Raw genomic sequence first — 16,595 nt, 5'->3', positions numbered from 1 at the left:
AATCCTGGACCCCCGATAAGGGTCGAACCAGATAGAGCGGGTCGCGCCATAGGCTTTGCCGGCGGCGGCAGAAACGGCTCAGAAAAATGACTAAGTGAGAAATGCTGCATTTTAGGAATCCATATCTCCGGTTCCGGAGGGTTCAGCGGATCAGGGTTTGGGGTATCTGTAGCCACTGCTCCGGCATCGCTGCAGAACCATCCTTGACCCGCTTGGACCAACCCGACGGAGTATGGACCCCCTTGAAGTTCGGGACTTTTCCCATAAACTTCAATGGCAGAAAACCCCCATTGACTTCAATGGCGGCGATTTACCATTGAAAGTCTATGGCGGAGCTGCCCGTTGTTTTCAATGGGGATTTAGTGAAAAGCTGAGATTTCTTTTTCAATGGAGATTTTTGTATTAAAATGATTTAATGTGCATTGGTGTAACTCCGGTTTCTTAGGTCGTAGCAAGTCGCTTTTTGGACCATATGGTGTCCCAGTTCTGGCAATGCGAACTGGGAAGTTTGGACCTGCTAAACCTAACGGAACCGGATATTTTAATACGTTTATGTTTTATGCTTAATAGTGTATCTTAAGGTATGGACAAAGACCCAGAAGAGATTCTTTTGGGCCATAAGGTAGCAGATGGCCCTGGGGACGCCGCTATGTCTAGGATTTAAGTGCTGTTCAAAGAGTTTTATCACCCTCACTGTTTATCCGAAGCCCAAACCAGGGCAGGTCTTAAGTGTTCCAGTTAACACCTTTCAACAAAGGTTTTCCTGCCAGAACTCCAAATGGTAGACTGTCTGGCATTCCTGACGTAAATGTGGGGCTTCAGAAATGAGACCCCCAGAGTTCTACTGCGCATGTGCCAACTAGCAGGGGGGCATGGGTCAGAATGCTTTCCCACGTTAGTGAGTGGCTGGAGGTAATTGTAAACCAATCCCCTGTGCTTAAGGTTAAGAATAGAAGGAGAATGGTTTATAAACTGCTGTCCACCCATATATCCTTTGTCTTCGTTTGCTGATATGGTTACCTGATATCACCTGAATGATTTCCTCACTGCTGAAAGAAATGCTACATCATACTTCTCATTCCCCAACCCTTAAGTAAGTGTACTTCTTGTTCGTTACTGTATTATCTGTTGTGTTCACCTATATTCTAAGGAATAAATACAATTTATTATATCTTAAGCCTCGTTCAGTTCAAACCCAATTATTTTTGTGTAATATTAATAAGCCTGTGGAAGCTATCGTCACAAGGAGGTATTATAGTGTGTATTGTGGGGAGAATTAGTGTGTGTGTTGTTTGGGAGTGATATTCGGGAGGATTGTGTGTGCAGAAGGAAGAATGAGTGAGGGGGGAGTAAGGGAGCAGGATTGAATGAGAGGGGGTCATTGAGTGATAGCGGGGAGGGGAGGGAAGAGTGAGGAGAGTGGGTGTAGGAGGGAGCAGTGCAAGAGACCGTCGGGGGCAGAATACATGGTGAGAAGGGAGGCTGCCTAGAAGCATAAAAATCTACTTCACCACTGTTCTGTACTCTCTTCAATACTCTGTGTTACAGATCTCTCTGGCAAGAAATGGGGTCCAATGGCAAAGACTGCTCTAAATAAGATAGTATAAATGAACACAGAGAGAAATTCCAAAGAGTAACCCAAGAAAATACAAGTGAAATCTAATCGTAAGGTAATTAGTCCCATTAAGTGAAATACATAAAGGAATAGTCCATAAAAAAGCACAAAGGAAAAAAATAGGAGTACTTTATTGTGATGTTACATTTCAGAGAATATAAAATTATAGGAAAACAATTCCACTTTGTTCAGAAAACCAGAAAGTCTTGGTCCCAGGTGGACTGAATTTTTATTGCAAATAAGTTCCTTAATACACAAGTAAAGAATATAGTTACTTATTCTATTCTCTACTGTAAGACGTGCCACATTGCCCAATATTTGGGTACAGTGCCCAGATTGTGACCATGCACTACAGAGGTGAGATTCCCCCAACTCCAATTTGCTACACACTCCAAGAGAGATTATTGTGATCAGAGGTGGAATGAGAGGGGTGAGAAGGGTCGCTGCCCAGGGAGTAGCCTGACAGGGGGTACAGAAATCTCTTTTGGTGCATATATTGCGGAGCTGCATTGATTGACTTGTCAATCAGCTCTGCTGCCTATCCCATTGACATCATGATCCGGCACTGTGATCAGCTGCAGCGCTGACCCAGGTGTGTTAGTGCAGCACTTTACAGGGAGGGAACAGAGGTTGTGGATGACAGATGCTGGGGATAGGCCATGAGTACGGGCCAGAGTAAGGTGGAGACTTTCTGTACTCTGCATACAGGACACTGCATGCATGACAGTGTCTGTGTGTGTGTGTGTATTCCAAGTGTCAGTGTGCATAAGTAAGTGTGCTCTGTAAGTATGCCTGTGTGGCAGGTATAGGGGGGTGGTTCAGCTGGAGGAACTTATCCAGGCACAAAAGCACATAGATGCCCCAGATTATACCACCCCAAATGCTGATAATATCCTGCTGCACTTTACAGAAGATGATGCAGATGTCAGTGGGTGGTGGGTTCATTAAATCCATCCATCATATCATAGCCACACTGTGCATATGATGTACTGAATCAATCACAGGAAGACATCTCCATGGTAGGGGTAGAAGTTAACAGAATATGTCCAGCACTGTGGTGTGTAGCCCATAAATAATAATTGTGCACATTACAGAACATACTTGCAACTGCAAGATCATTTTGCTGCTTGTAGTGTTTGCTCTTGTCCTGTGCAGTGTTGTCGTAGATCCGTCTCTTCAGTGTTCACTGCAATAAAAGTAAGACATTGCATTAATATTACAGAAGTTTGGGAGCTGAAATCCCACTATGCTGCAGACATTTTCCCTTTGCATAAGATTCTTGTGATTATATCTCAATGATGATCAATAACAACTACATCATAACACAGCCGCTCAATACAAAATATGTATTTGCTATCAATGGTCATGGAGGCCAAACGTCACACAATGTACAGATATACTGCTGCGGCCGAGTTTATTCGAGCATTTGCCCGTTCTTGGCCGCAGCAGTAACCTGGCGCGCGCCGGAGGGTGCCGGGCGCACGCCGAAGCAGCGGAGGAGCGCCCTCCGATCGGGGCTTTCTCCCTTCCGCTGCCGGGTCCGTCGGGTCCCCCGGAACCCCCTGCCGCTGTCCCCCACATCGCGGGACACCAGTGCTCCCTCGGGGAGCCCTGGACGCGCGTGCAGGGGGCGCAGGCACCCGATGACGCGTGACCGTGCATCGGTGATGCGCGGCACGCTGAGGGAGTGCGGCTAGCACGCCGGGGCATCCCCCGGCTTGCGGTGCTAGCCGTGCTTCAATAAAACGTGTCGGTAGTGTAGCAAGGATTATTTCTTCCTCTGGTGCATTATGATGGGATGTGTTGTAAGATTCTGCATTATTAGCATCACTGAATCTTTTGGAAACTGAGTAATATTCTATGTTTTAATGCAATATTATGGATGATCAGCCGGTAAAATAAAGCTTACTGTATCTGTAGCCATGCTCTACCCATGATGTGCTGAATCAATGACTGCAGAGTGATTCAGAGTGGTAAACATGACTGGAACTCATCTCTGAATAGAGGACAGAACAGCAGTGCAGAGTAGGAGGTGAATGTATCTCAAATGGAAGACTTAGTAGCTGTGTGGGGAGTAGACAGTACAGACTGATCAAATAAATAGTTAAAGGAGTATCTTCAACATTACTTGGCTTTGTTATCAACATTGAAGTTTCTCTTGTTTTTTCTGTTCTTTAAATCACTACTACTGATGCCATGTGTAACCTGTACTGAGAGATATACTCTACTGGCCTAGATGAAACCATATGATGCAAACAGGATTCATCCCACTCCAGATTCATATGATTGCACCACTTCAACCTTTAATAAAACACATAGAACTACAGCAGTGCGCTACTGCACATGTTCTTGTTATGAATGGTAGTAGATGTGGTCCTTGGGTCAATACTTCATACAGCAGCCACACTCTACTCATGATGTATTGAATCAACAAAAACCTGCATGGTACAGATCACAGGAAGGGTAGAGTAGAGGGGAATATGTCCAATGCGAAACCCTTAGCAGCTGGATTGTGTGGAGTCAACAAAACGACAAATACTAAATGAGAAATATACACATTGCTTATCTGTCTCTGTGTAGTCATTTTCCTCCTCTTCAACTGTCTTTCAAAATTTCTCTTCTGACAGAAAAGAAACACATGGCTTCAATATTCACTGTTCTTCCCTCCTGAAATAAAAGTTAAGCATTGCATGGTTATGATCATACATACAATGAACCTTGCGCCAAACCATGTGATCCAAAGTAAATCCACCTCCCTCCCATAGCTGTGTTCCTTCTAGAGCTTCTACCACACAAGTCATTAATGTTCGTGACACTGTACTGCAGTCACAGTCTGCACACAAAGTACTGAATCAATTACATCACACTGAAAAGGCAGTCTACATGATGCAATAGTTAACCATAATAACTCTGTCATGCAAATGACAGGAAAACCTATATGTATATCATTAGGGGAGAGGGGAAAAATAATTAAAAAATAAGTGCGACAAATAAAAACAGATTATAGGAAAGTAAATCCTTGCCCTGGGAACTTTACAATCTAATAGAAATGTTAGAAGACTTAAAGAGAGGCAGCAGTTGGGGGAAGAAGTGCAGTAGATGACAATGCTTGTCCTTAATGGTGGGTACAATTAGTAGAAAGCACATCTTGGGAACAATAGTTGTTAGCAGTGACTGTGGGTGTGGGACAGTAGCCACGAGTCAAAGTTTTTTAAATGCTTGATTTAAGTCGTGAATTTTAAGATTGGTCATACATGTGGGTGGAAGAGGTTATGTTGGCATATACTGAGTGTGAGGAAGTTTCACATGTACGGTGCAGTGATGGAAAATGGTTTCAGGCAAGTGAGAGAACAGTAGAGGTGAAAGAAGTTTACAGGAGACAGTTATGGTTATAGTGCAAGAGACAAGCAAGGGCATAACGAGAGATCAAAGATGATATGCAAGAAGGAGCAGATTAATGGAGAGCCTTAACAAAAAGGTAAGGAGGAGAACTTTGTAGGTGATACAAAAACTTGATGGGATGCCAGGACAGGGATTTAAGGAGATGAGCAGAGACTGTTGTGGGAGAAAGTGAGATAATTCAAGCAGCAGAGTTTTGCATAGGAGAAAGTTGTGAAGCATGGAGGCCTGTTAGTAGTATGTTAAAATAACCTATAGGATAACAGTATACATTGGAGTTTTAGCAGTAGGTTGAGAGGGGAAAGGGAAGATCTTGGCAATATTACAGAGAAAGAGGCAACACATTTTACCCATAGCCGTGCATGTGAATGGAGATGGAATTGAAGAGCCAAATGTTACTCCTATGCAACATGTTTGATGACAAGATAGATGGTAGTACTGTTTACTGTGATGGAGAAAGGGGATAATATGAGCCCAGTGTTAGACATTAAGTTTAAGGCAGTGGAGTGCCATCCATGAGCATATAGCCAGGAGACAACCCAAGAGTAGGGACTGGATTGCAGGAGTGAGAACAGGGGTGGATAGATTTGTGTGTGTATCATCCGCATAGAGATTATATCTAAGGCCAAAAGCATTGATGAAGTCACCAAATGATAGTATGTAGAGAGAAAGAGAGATCTCAGAACAGACCCCTGATGTATACCCACAGACAGATCAATAGAAGACGAAGACATGTTAGCAACAGAGATGGAGAATGTGTGACAGGAAAGTTATGATGAAAACCAGGATAGAACTTTGTTACTGATACCAAGAGAGAGTTTAGAATATGAAGGAGGAGAGTGATTGAGAGCATCAAACGCAGCCGATAGATCAAGTAGGATTAGTAGGGAAAAACCTTGGGAATTAGCTTTAAGCACAGTCTGTAGAACGTGCTGTACGAAAGGCAGGTTGTAAAGGATCCAGGAGGGCATGTGATTTAAGAATGTTGACACTAGCAATTAGAAGGCAAACAGCATGAGGGATACAGAGCGGTAGTTAGTAAGGCACATAGGGTGTAGTTTGTTTCTGACAAAAGGGTGACCGCTACAGGCTTAAAGTAAGAGGGCAAAAATCCAGAGAATAGGGAGAAATTGAAGATGTGGGTGAGAGTGGGGACTAAGAGATGCAGTAAGGTGTGAGGGGATACGATCTAGAGGGCATGTGGTAGAGGGAGAATAGAAGATGATTAGCTTCCAGCTCTGTAAGAGAAGAAAAGGAGTCAAGTGCAGAAGGAGATTTGGGTAGAAGGAGAGAAGGGGGAAGGGACAGAAGGAATCTCCTTTTGGGTGGCATCCACCTTGCCTCTGAAGTAGTCAAATGCTTGAGGAGAAGTGAAGGAAGGATGGCAAGTGGGAGGAGAAGGTCAGTGGAGGGAGTCAAATACAGAGAAAAAAAACAGCGTAAATTAAATTTGAGTGTTGATGAGTGTGGAAAAAAGTAGTGTATTTAGCCCTAGAGAGCAGCTTTATACAGGACAGGAGACATTTTTACTGTAGAAAAATCAAACAAAGTGTGAGATTTCCTCCGTAGGTATTAAGAACAGCGAGTGGAAGTGTGATGAGTGTGTTTGGGAATTTAGCCAAAGGTGTGGGTTAGAGGGATGAGTGTGTCAGAGCCTATAGGGGGCATATAGATAGGAGGATAGCAGTGTAAGAGTTAATAAGATTGTTAGTTTAAGCAGAAAGAAAGAGAGAGAAGAGAGAAGAGAGGTTAGAGTAGATGTCAGAGGAGAGTTTAATTAAGCAGAGGCAAATCAGTGGGACAGGTAAGATGCGGTGAGGGGAATGACTGATTGTGACTGATGAGAGCAGAAGAGGTTATGTACAACTAGAGCCTTGTTAGTAAGAGTGGACATTCCAGAGGGCACAGGAGAAGGGAAGAGAAAAGTAAGGAAAGGAATGTGGATTACATTAGATAGGTTAACACTCTTAGTAGGGAGGCCTGATGTGTATATGAGCCGGTCCAAGATTATAAGAGATATCCCCCAACATCAGCGAGCATAGAAGGAGACACAGAGATAGGTGTAGAGAGAGACAGAGATAGGGATATGTAGAGAGAGAAGGGCGTCAAGAGAATGAGACAGATAGGCGTAGAGAGAGGAGACATAGAGAGAGGGGGCTTTGAGAGGGGGGCGTAGAGAATGAGGGAAGGTGGAAGAGAATAGGATGTGCAGGAGTGCATTTCATTGAGCAGTGCAGAAATAGCTGCAATAGAGGTCTGTACAAATGGTGCTTTGTGTAGACACATGCAAAGGTAGGGGAAGGAAAGTGTATAGAACATGTGGATAAAAGCAGGAGTGTGGAAGTTAGAGAAATTAGAAAAGTTTTACAGAGGAGTGAGGAAACAGTAAACAGAAAGAACAAGAGAGAGGTTACATTGGGATGACGTGCTGTGGTAGAGAGAAATGCTAGGAGAGAGCCTCCAGATATTAGAGGACATGAATTGAGAGAGCAAATGTATAAATCAAAACCGGAGGGGGAGGTATAGCACGAAAGCTTGCACAGCAGTTGATGAAGATTATAGTCTTAAAGTTGCGTGTACCTGTCAGGGCACTCAAGAAGGTCAATGCTCACAAGTGCAGAGTTCATGAAGAAATGCTGAATCCAGTTCCCCTCCAATTTAATTTTAATATAACTTTTTCATTCTTCATTACTGCAAAAAGCAAACAAAACAAAACCACATTGCATTACTATTTTCAAAATGGATTGAATGACATATTCAACAGTAACTGTGTGATGCCAATATTGCCTTCTCACTCGTAGGCCAGTACGGTCAGGTACCCAGTACTGATAAAACAATAAGTGCCCGTACTAAGTACCAATATGAATTATAAGGAAATGTAAAATCTCCAGGTCTCTCTCCATCTCTGCAACAGATATATGGATAAGCCCATATTAAGGCATCACGTGACCGGAGCCGTCACTGACTGGGTATACGTAAAGATGCAGGGAGATGCAAAGAAAGGGAGGGAGACAGGGAGAAGATGGGAAACGGAGGGAGGCACGGATGGCAGGCCTCTCTCTTTCACTGGTGCATGCAAGGAGCTGGTCCCAACATCCACAAAGTGTGTGTGTATTATTGGTTGTGTTTTATGGTGGTAGGAGGATAGTGTGTATATTGTGTGTGTGTGTGGGAGTATTATATTGTGTGTAGGGTATTATAGTGTGTATATTATGTTGAGGTGCAGAGGAGAGTGTTAGATTGGGTATCTTGTGTTAGGGGGTATTGTGTATATTGTGTTTAAGACTATAATATTATTGGGGAGATTATTATTGAGGAGGTATTAAAGTGTGTATTGTGGGGAGTATTAGTGTATGTATTATTTGTGGGTGACAGATGCTGTGGGTAGGCCAAGAGTACGGGCCAGACTAAGGTGGAGACTTTCTGTACTCTGCATACAGGACTCTACATGCACTGCAGAGGTGAAATTCCCCCAACTCCAATTTGCTACACTCTCCAAGAGAGAATATTGTGATCAGAGGTGGAAGATGAGCAGGGTCACTGCCCAGGGAGTAGCCTGTCAGGGGGCATGGAAATCTCTTTTGGTGCGTATGTTGCCACGTGGCATTGATTGACCGGTCAATTAGCACTGCTTCCTATCACAGTGACATGATCCGGTGCTGTGATCGGTTGCAGCGCTGACCAAGGTGTGTTAGTGCAGCAATTTACAGGGAGGGAACAGAGGTTGTGGGTGACAGATGCTGGGGGTAGGCCAAGAGTACGGGCCAGAGCAAGGTGGAGATATTCTGTACTCTGCATGCCCATCCTGCATGCCCAGGACTCTGCATGCATGCCAGTGGCTGTGGGGTGTGTGTGTGTAGGTATGCCAAGTGTCAGTGTGCATAAGTAAGTGTGCTGTGTGTGTAAGTAAGTTTGCCTGTGTGGCAGGAGGTGTAGGGGGGTGGGGGGCGGGGGGCGGTTCAGCTGGAGGACTTTACCCAGCACAAAAGCACATAGATGCCTCTGATTATATCACCCCAAATGCTGATAATATCCTGCTGTAGATGCACTTTACAGAAGATGATACAGATGTCATCAGTGTTTGGTGGGTTCATTAAATCAATCCATCATATAATAGCCACACTGTGCATATGATGTACTGAATCAGTAACACCAATCACAGGAAGACATCTCCATGGTAGGGGTAGTGTTGAAGTTAACAAAATATGTCCAGCACTGTGGTGTGGAGCCCATACATAATAATTGTGCACATTACCAGAACAACATATTGTCAACTGCATGATCATTTTGCTGCTTGTAGTGTATACTCTTGTCCTGTGCAGTGTTGTAGTAGATCCGTCTCTTCGGTGTTCACTGCAATAAAAGTAAGACATTGCATTAATATTACAGAAGTTTGGGGGCTGAAATCCCACTATGCTAATGACAGTTTCCCTTTGCATAAGATTCTTGTGATTATATCTCAATGATGATCAATAACAACTACATCATAACACAGCTGCTCTATACAGAATATGTATTTGCCATCAATGGTCATGGAGGCAATATGTCACACAATGTACATATATAGCAAGGATTATTTCTTCCTCTGGTGTATTATGATGGGAGGGTGAGATTCTGCATTATCAGCATCAGTAAATCTGTAGGAAACTGAGTGATATTCTATTTTTTAATGCAATATTAGGGTAAAATAAAGCTTGCTGTATCTATAGCCATGCTCTACCCATGATGTGCTGAATCAATGACTGCAGAGCGATTTAGAGTGGTAAACATGACTTGAACTCATCTCTGAATAGAGGGTAGCACAGTAGTGCAGAGTAGAAGGTGAATGTATCTCAAATGGAAACCCTTAGCAGCTGTGTGGGGAGTAGACAGTACAGACTGACCAAGTAAATAGTAAAAAGTAGTAACTTCAACATTACTTGGTTTTGTTCTCCACTCCTGTTTTTCTGTTCTTTAAATCACTAATACTGATGCCATATGTAACCTGTACTGAGAGTTATATACTCTACTGGCCTAGATCAAATTAAATGATGCAAACAGGATCCCTCCCACTCAAGATTCATATGATTGCACCACCTCAACCTTTCATAGCAATAACATAGAACTGCAGCAGTGCGCTACTGCACATGTTCTTGTTATGAATGGTAGTAGATGTGGTCCTTGGGTCAGTACTTCATACTGTAGCCACACTCTATTCATGATGTATTGAATCAACAAAAATCTGCATGGTACAGATCACAGGAAGGGGTGGAGTAGAGGTGAATATGTCCAATGCGAAACCCTTAGCAGCCGGATTTTTTGGAGTCAATAAAACGACAAATACTAAATGAGAAATATACACATTGCTTATCTGTCTCTGTGTAGTCATTTTCCTCCTCTTCAACTGTCCTTCAATTTTCTATTTTGCAAGAAAATGAACACATGGCTTCAATATTCACTTCTGTTCTGCAGTCTTTCCTCTTGAAATAAAAAAGTTAAGCATTGCATTATTATTATTATAATTATTATTATTGACGATACATACAATGAACCTTGCTCCAAACCATGTGATACAAAGCAAATCCACCTCCCTCCCACAGCTGTGCTCCTTCTAGAGCTTCTACCACACAAGTTATTCATGTCAGTGAAACTGTACTGCAGTCCCGGTCTGCACACAATCTACTGAATCAATGACATCACACTGTGTCACACAATGTCATGCTAACGACAGGAAACAATCTTTGTATATATCTTTGTATATATAATAATAATAATGATAATAATAATAAAAAAAATAAGACAGGACAGACACTCCTACATTGCAATCAATAGAAAATAACTGGGACAGGCACTTCAAGGATGCATACGGTCCCGGATAAACTGTAGCTACCTATACACGTGTGCCTTGTCTCTAGACTCTGCATATATCTCTATTTATATACCACCCATTGTGTACTCAGCGCTTTACAAGAGAGACCAAAAAGTACAGGAAATTATTATACAATAAGTTCAACAAACAAAAACAGACAATAGGAAAGTAAATCCCTGTCCTGGGTAGTTTACAATCTAAGAGAAATGTAAGGAGACTTACAGAGAGACAACAGGTGGGGGAACAAGTGCAGTAGATGACAATGCTTGTCCTTAATGGTGGGTACTTGTAGTATAAAGCACTTCTTGGGAACAATAGTTAGTGACTGAATGAGTGACAGTAGCAACGAGTAAAAGCTATTGAAATGCTTCATTTAAGTTGTGAATTTTAAGGTTGATCTTAAATGTGGGTGGAAGAGGGTATGTTGGCATATACTGAGTGTGTGTGAGTTTCACAGGTAAATTGATGGGAAAGGGTTTCAGGCAAGAGAGCGAGTGCGCAGTAGAGGTGTAAGAAGTATAATGGAGACAGTTATTAGTAGAGCTTAGGAGACGAGGAAGGGCATAACGAGACCAAAGATGATATGTAGGAAGGAGCAGATGAATAGAGAATAGTGTTGGACTGGGTCCTCAACTATAAAAAAATGGGTAACGGGTACCCGGCCAAAATGAAAGGTTCTACCCGGTCGGGTACACGGTTTGGCACTTACCTTCCGGGTGGCGGTGACATCTAGGATCAGCAGCAGTCCTGTGACGGTGGCAGCATCTGTGGTGTCTTCAGCCGGCGGGGGAGCTGCAGGCTCACAGACACAGCTTACCTGCTTCGGTGCTGTGGAAGTGATTCCTGCAGCTCCCCCCGCCAGGTGAAGACACCTCTGATGCTGCCAACATCAGAGGACTGCTGCTGCTGATCCTAGATGTCTTAGGAAAGGTAAGTATAAAAGATTATTTCCAGCTGCCCTGACATTACCCGACGCCGGGTATTACCCGGCCAAGTCCACTTCTCAGTGGCCGGTTTCGAGTAATGTCCGGGTAGCTGGAAATGTGTCGGGTAACGCCGGGTACTCGGTACACCACTAATAGAGAACCTTAACAAAAAGGTAAGGAGGAGAACTTTGTAGGTGATCTGAAACTTGATGGGAAGCAAGGAGAGGGATTTAAGGAGGAGGAGGAGATGAGCAGATACTGTTGTGGGAGAAAGGGAAATTATTCAAGCAGCAGAGTTTTGGATAGATTGCAAATGAGAAAGTTGTGAAGCAGGGAGCCCTGTTAGCAGTATGTTAACCCATACGATAAGGGCATGCATTGGCGTTTTAGCAGTAGATTGACAGAGAAAAGGGCAAATCTTGGAAATATTACAGAGAAAGAATCGACAAACTTTAGCCAGTGTCGTGAATGAAGATGGAAAGGGAAGAGTCAAATGTTACTCCTAGGCAATGTGCTTTCATGACAGGATGATGGTAGTACTGTTTACTGCGATGGAGAAAGGTGATATTAGGCCAGATTTAGGGGGAAATATGAGGAGCTCAGTTTTAGACATTAGGTTTAAGGCAGAAGAGTGTCATCCATGGAGGATATAGCCAGGAGGCGACCCGAAACTAGGAACTAAATGGCAGGAGTGACGGTAGGGTGGATAGGTGTGTGTATCATCTGCATAGAGATGATATCAAGGGCCAAAATAGTTGATAAGGTCAACTAGTGATAGTATGTAGTGAGAGAGGTCCCAGAACAGAGTCCTGAGGTATACCAACAGACAAAACAACAGGAGACAAAGACACGTTAGCAACAGAGATGGAGAATGTGTGATGGAGAAGTATGATGAAAACCAGGATATAAGTTTGCTGCGGATACGAAGAAAGAGTTTAGAATATGAATGAGAAGAGTGATTGACAGTATCAAAAGCAGAAGAGAGATCAAGCAGGATTAGTAAGTAAAATGGACCTTGGGAATTTTCTTTATGTACATAATTGGTTACATTGGGAAAGGCAGATTGTGAAGGGCCCAGAGGAGCATGTGATTTAAGAATGTTGATCAAACGGGAGATCACAAGACGTTCTAGCAATTAGGAGGCAAATGGTAGGACGGATACAGGGCGATAGTTAGAAATTCACACAAGGTCAAGGTTATTTTTGAGAATAGGGGTGACCACTGCATGCTTAAAAGGAAGAGTTGAAAGAGCCAAAGGATATGGAGGAATTGAAGATGTGGGTGAGAGTGAGAATATAGGATTGAGAGGGCATGTGGTAGAGGGAGAAGAGAAGATCAGGTTCCAGCTTTGTGACAGGAGAAAAGGAGTCAAGAGTGCAATGAGATCTAGATAGAAAAAGAGAGAGGGGGAAGGGAGAGAACGAATCTACTTGTGGATGGCATCCACCTTGCCTCAAGTGAGCAAAGGCTTGAGGAGAAATAAAGGATGGATGTTAAGTGGGAGGAGAAAGTCAGTGGTGGGACTCAAATACATAGAAGACAGTGTGAATGAAATTGGAGTGTTGATGAGTGAGGAAAAAGTAGTGTTTGACCTTAAAAAAAGGAGCAGAGTTTTACAGAACAGGACAAAGGTTTAGTGTAGAAAATCAGACTGTGAGATTTCCTCCATAGGTGTTAAGAGCAGCAGTGTGATGTGATGAAGTGTGATGAGAGCGTGCTTGTGAATTAAACCAATGCATGGTTTAGGCTGCGTCTATAGTAAGCACACAACAGAAGGCAAAGTTAGCGCATGCCTGTCGCTCCAGCAATCCCCGCACTGAGGTCCGAGGCGACGGGGAGGCCCTGCATCGCTCGCACGCACTGTGGACGACCAAGCGTGTGCCCATGATAATCACGGCCTTAGAGGGATGAGTGTGTCAGAGCCTAGAAGGGGCATATAGATGATGGAGGAGGAGGGAGGAGGAGATGATAGCATTGTAAGAGTTAACAAGATAGTTAGTTTAAGCAGAAAGTGAGGAGAGGTTAGAGATAAGGGTAGATGTCAGAGGAGAGAGTTCAATTAAGCTGAGGTATCGAGTAGGACAGGGGTGAGGGGAATGAGAAGTGGTGGATGATGAGAGCAGAAGAGGTCATGTACAAATAGACCATGTTAGTCGTAGAGCAGACATTCCAGAGGGCACGTGAGAAGGGAAGAGTAAAGTGAGACAAGGAATGTGGATTACATTAGATGGGTTAATACGCTTAGCAGGGAGGTGGAGAGAGAGGCAAGAGGCAGAGGGTGGTGTAGGGGTAGAGGAAGAGATGTTGCATGTACCTTGTCAGAACATTAAAGAACGTCAATTCACACTGGTGCAGAGTTGATGATGAAATGCTGAATCCAGTTCACGTCCAATTCAATTTTAACAGAACTTTTTCATTCTTCATTACTGCAAAAAAAAAGTAAAAAACAATGCATTACTATTTTCAAAATGGATTGAATTCCCCCACCAATGACTATGTGTTACCAATATATCCCTCTCAGTCCCACTGCAGCACATACTGTACCAGTGTGAAAGTAAGAAGGTACACAGTACCGGTAAAACAATACGTGCCGGTACTATGCACCATATGAATTATAAGGGGATGTAAATCTCCCAGTCTCTCTCCATATCCGCAACAGAGCGGGCTCCGGTCAGTGGCATGGATGCCCATATATGGGTATGCTCATATTTGGGCATCCCATGTCACTGACCGGAGCCGGCTCTGAGTATAGGGATATATGCGGAGACGCAGAGGTGCAAGGAAATGGGAGGAGGCACGGTGAGAAACAGGGAGAGACCACAGGAAGATAGAGGGCAACAACTTCCACAAGGTACTTGTATGGGTATAATTGTTTGTATTTTGTGCAGAGGGGGTAATTTCAGATAAAATACAATTCTCCACCCTCTACGAAACAATTCCACTTTGTTCAGTAAGCCAGAAAGTCTTGGTCCCATGTGGACTGAATTTAATGCAAATAAGGTCCTTAATACACAAGTAAAGAATAAAGTTACTTATTCTCTACTGTAAGAAGTGCCACATTGCCCACTATTTGGGTCCTGTGCCCAGATTGTGACCATGCATGGCAGAGGTGAGATTCCCCCAACTCCAATTTGCTACACTCTCCAAGAGAGATAATTGTGATCAGAGGTGGAACTAGGGGAGGGTGTGAGCAGGGTCACTGCCCAGGGAGTAACCTGACTGGGGGCACGGAAATCTCATTTAGTGCATATGTTGCGGCACTGCATTGATTGACCGGTCAATCTGCACTGCTGCCTGTCACAGTGACATCCTGATCGGGCACTGTGATCAGCTATAGCACTGACCCAGGTGAGATAGTTCAGCACTTTACAAGGAGGGAACAGATGTTGTGGGTGACAGATGCTGGAGGTAGGCCAAGACTGTTGGCCAGAGTAACGTGGAGACTTACTGCACTCTGCATGCCCATCCTCTCCCTGACATCAGGGGAAGGAAGTGGCCCTGGGGTGTGTGTAGGTATGCCAGATGTCAGTGTATGCATAAGTAAGTATGCCTGTGTAGTGGGAGGTGTAGGGGCGTTAAGCTGGAGGACTTAAAACAGGCACAAAAGCACATACATACCTCTGATTATACCGCACCAAATGCTGATAATATCATGCTGTAGCTGCACTTTACAGAAGATGATGCAGATGTCATCATTGGTTGGTGGGTTCATTAAATCAATCCATCATATCATAACCACACTGTGCATATGATGTACTGAATCAGTAACACCAGGAAGACATCTCCATGTTAGGAGTAGAGTTGAAGTTAACAGAATATGTCCAGCACTGTGGTGTGTAGCCCATAAATAATAATTGTGCACATTACCAGAACAACATACTGTCAACTGCAAGATCATTTTGCTGCTTGTAGCATATGCTCATCCTGTACAGTGTTGTAGTAGATCCGTCTCTTCAGTGTTCACTGCAACAAAAGTAAGACATTGCATTAATATTACAGACGTTTGGGGGCTGAAATCTCACTTCGCTGCGGACAATTTCCCTTTGCATAAGATTCTTGTGATTATGTCAATGATGATCAATAACTGCATCATAACACAGCCGCTCTATACAGAAGATGTACTGTACTTGCTCTCATTGGTCATTGAGGTAATACGTCACACAATGTACAGATATAGCAAGGATTATTTCTCCCACTTGTGCATTATGGCATTATGATGGGAAATGTTGTGAGATTCTGCATTATCAGCATCACTGAATCTTTTGGAAATTAAGTGATATTCTATGTTTTAATGCAATATTATGGGTGATCAGCTGGTAAAATAATAATAGCTTGCTGTATCTGTAGCCATGCTCTACCCATGATGTGCTGAACCAATGACTGCAGAGAGATTCAGAGTGGTAAACATGACTGGAACGCATCTCTGAATAATGGGCAGCAAAGCAGTGCAGAATAGGAGGTGAAAGTATTTAAAATGGAAGATCCTTAGCAGCTGTGTGGAGAGTAGACAGTACAGACTGACCAAGTAAATGGTAAAAGGAGTAACTTCAACATTACTTGGCTTTGTTCTCCACATTGAAGCTTTCCTCCTCTTTAAATCACTAATACTGATGCCATGTGTAACCTGTACTGAGAGTTATATAATCTACTGGCCTAGATGAAACCATATGATGCAAACAGGATCCATCCCACTCCAGATTCATAGAATTGAACCACCTCAACCTTTCATAACAATCACATAGAACTGCAGCTGTGCGCTACTGCACATGTTCTTGTTATGAATGGTAGTAGATGTGGTCCTTGGGTC

At 43.4% G+C, this 16,595-nt stretch overlaps 1 long non-coding RNA gene across 1 annotated transcript; it reads right to left on the bottom strand.

Moving 5' to 3' along the window:
• Positions 1-4,183: 4,183 nt before the first annotated feature.
• Positions 4,184-15,725, bottom strand: LOC142486494 (uncharacterized). The gene is made up of 6 exons (XR_012798990.1): positions 15,656-15,725; positions 14,103-14,214; positions 10,356-10,473; positions 9,270-9,367; positions 7,595-7,705; positions 4,184-4,282 (listed from the first exon to the last, which is right to left on the bottom strand). It is a non-coding gene; the product is annotated as an uncharacterized LOC142486494 (long non-coding RNA).
• Positions 15,726-16,595: the final 870 nt, after the last annotated feature.

The sequence above is a fragment of the Ascaphus truei genome, unplaced genomic scaffold (assembly GCF_040206685.1).
Source record: "Ascaphus truei isolate aAscTru1 unplaced genomic scaffold, aAscTru1.hap1 HAP1_SCAFFOLD_905, whole genome shotgun sequence".
Taxonomy (NCBI): Eukaryota; Metazoa; Chordata; class Amphibia; order Anura; family Ascaphidae; genus Ascaphus; species Ascaphus truei.
The sequence above is the reverse complement of the archived record's forward strand: the minus strand, read 5'-3'. Positions and strand labels throughout refer to the sequence as shown.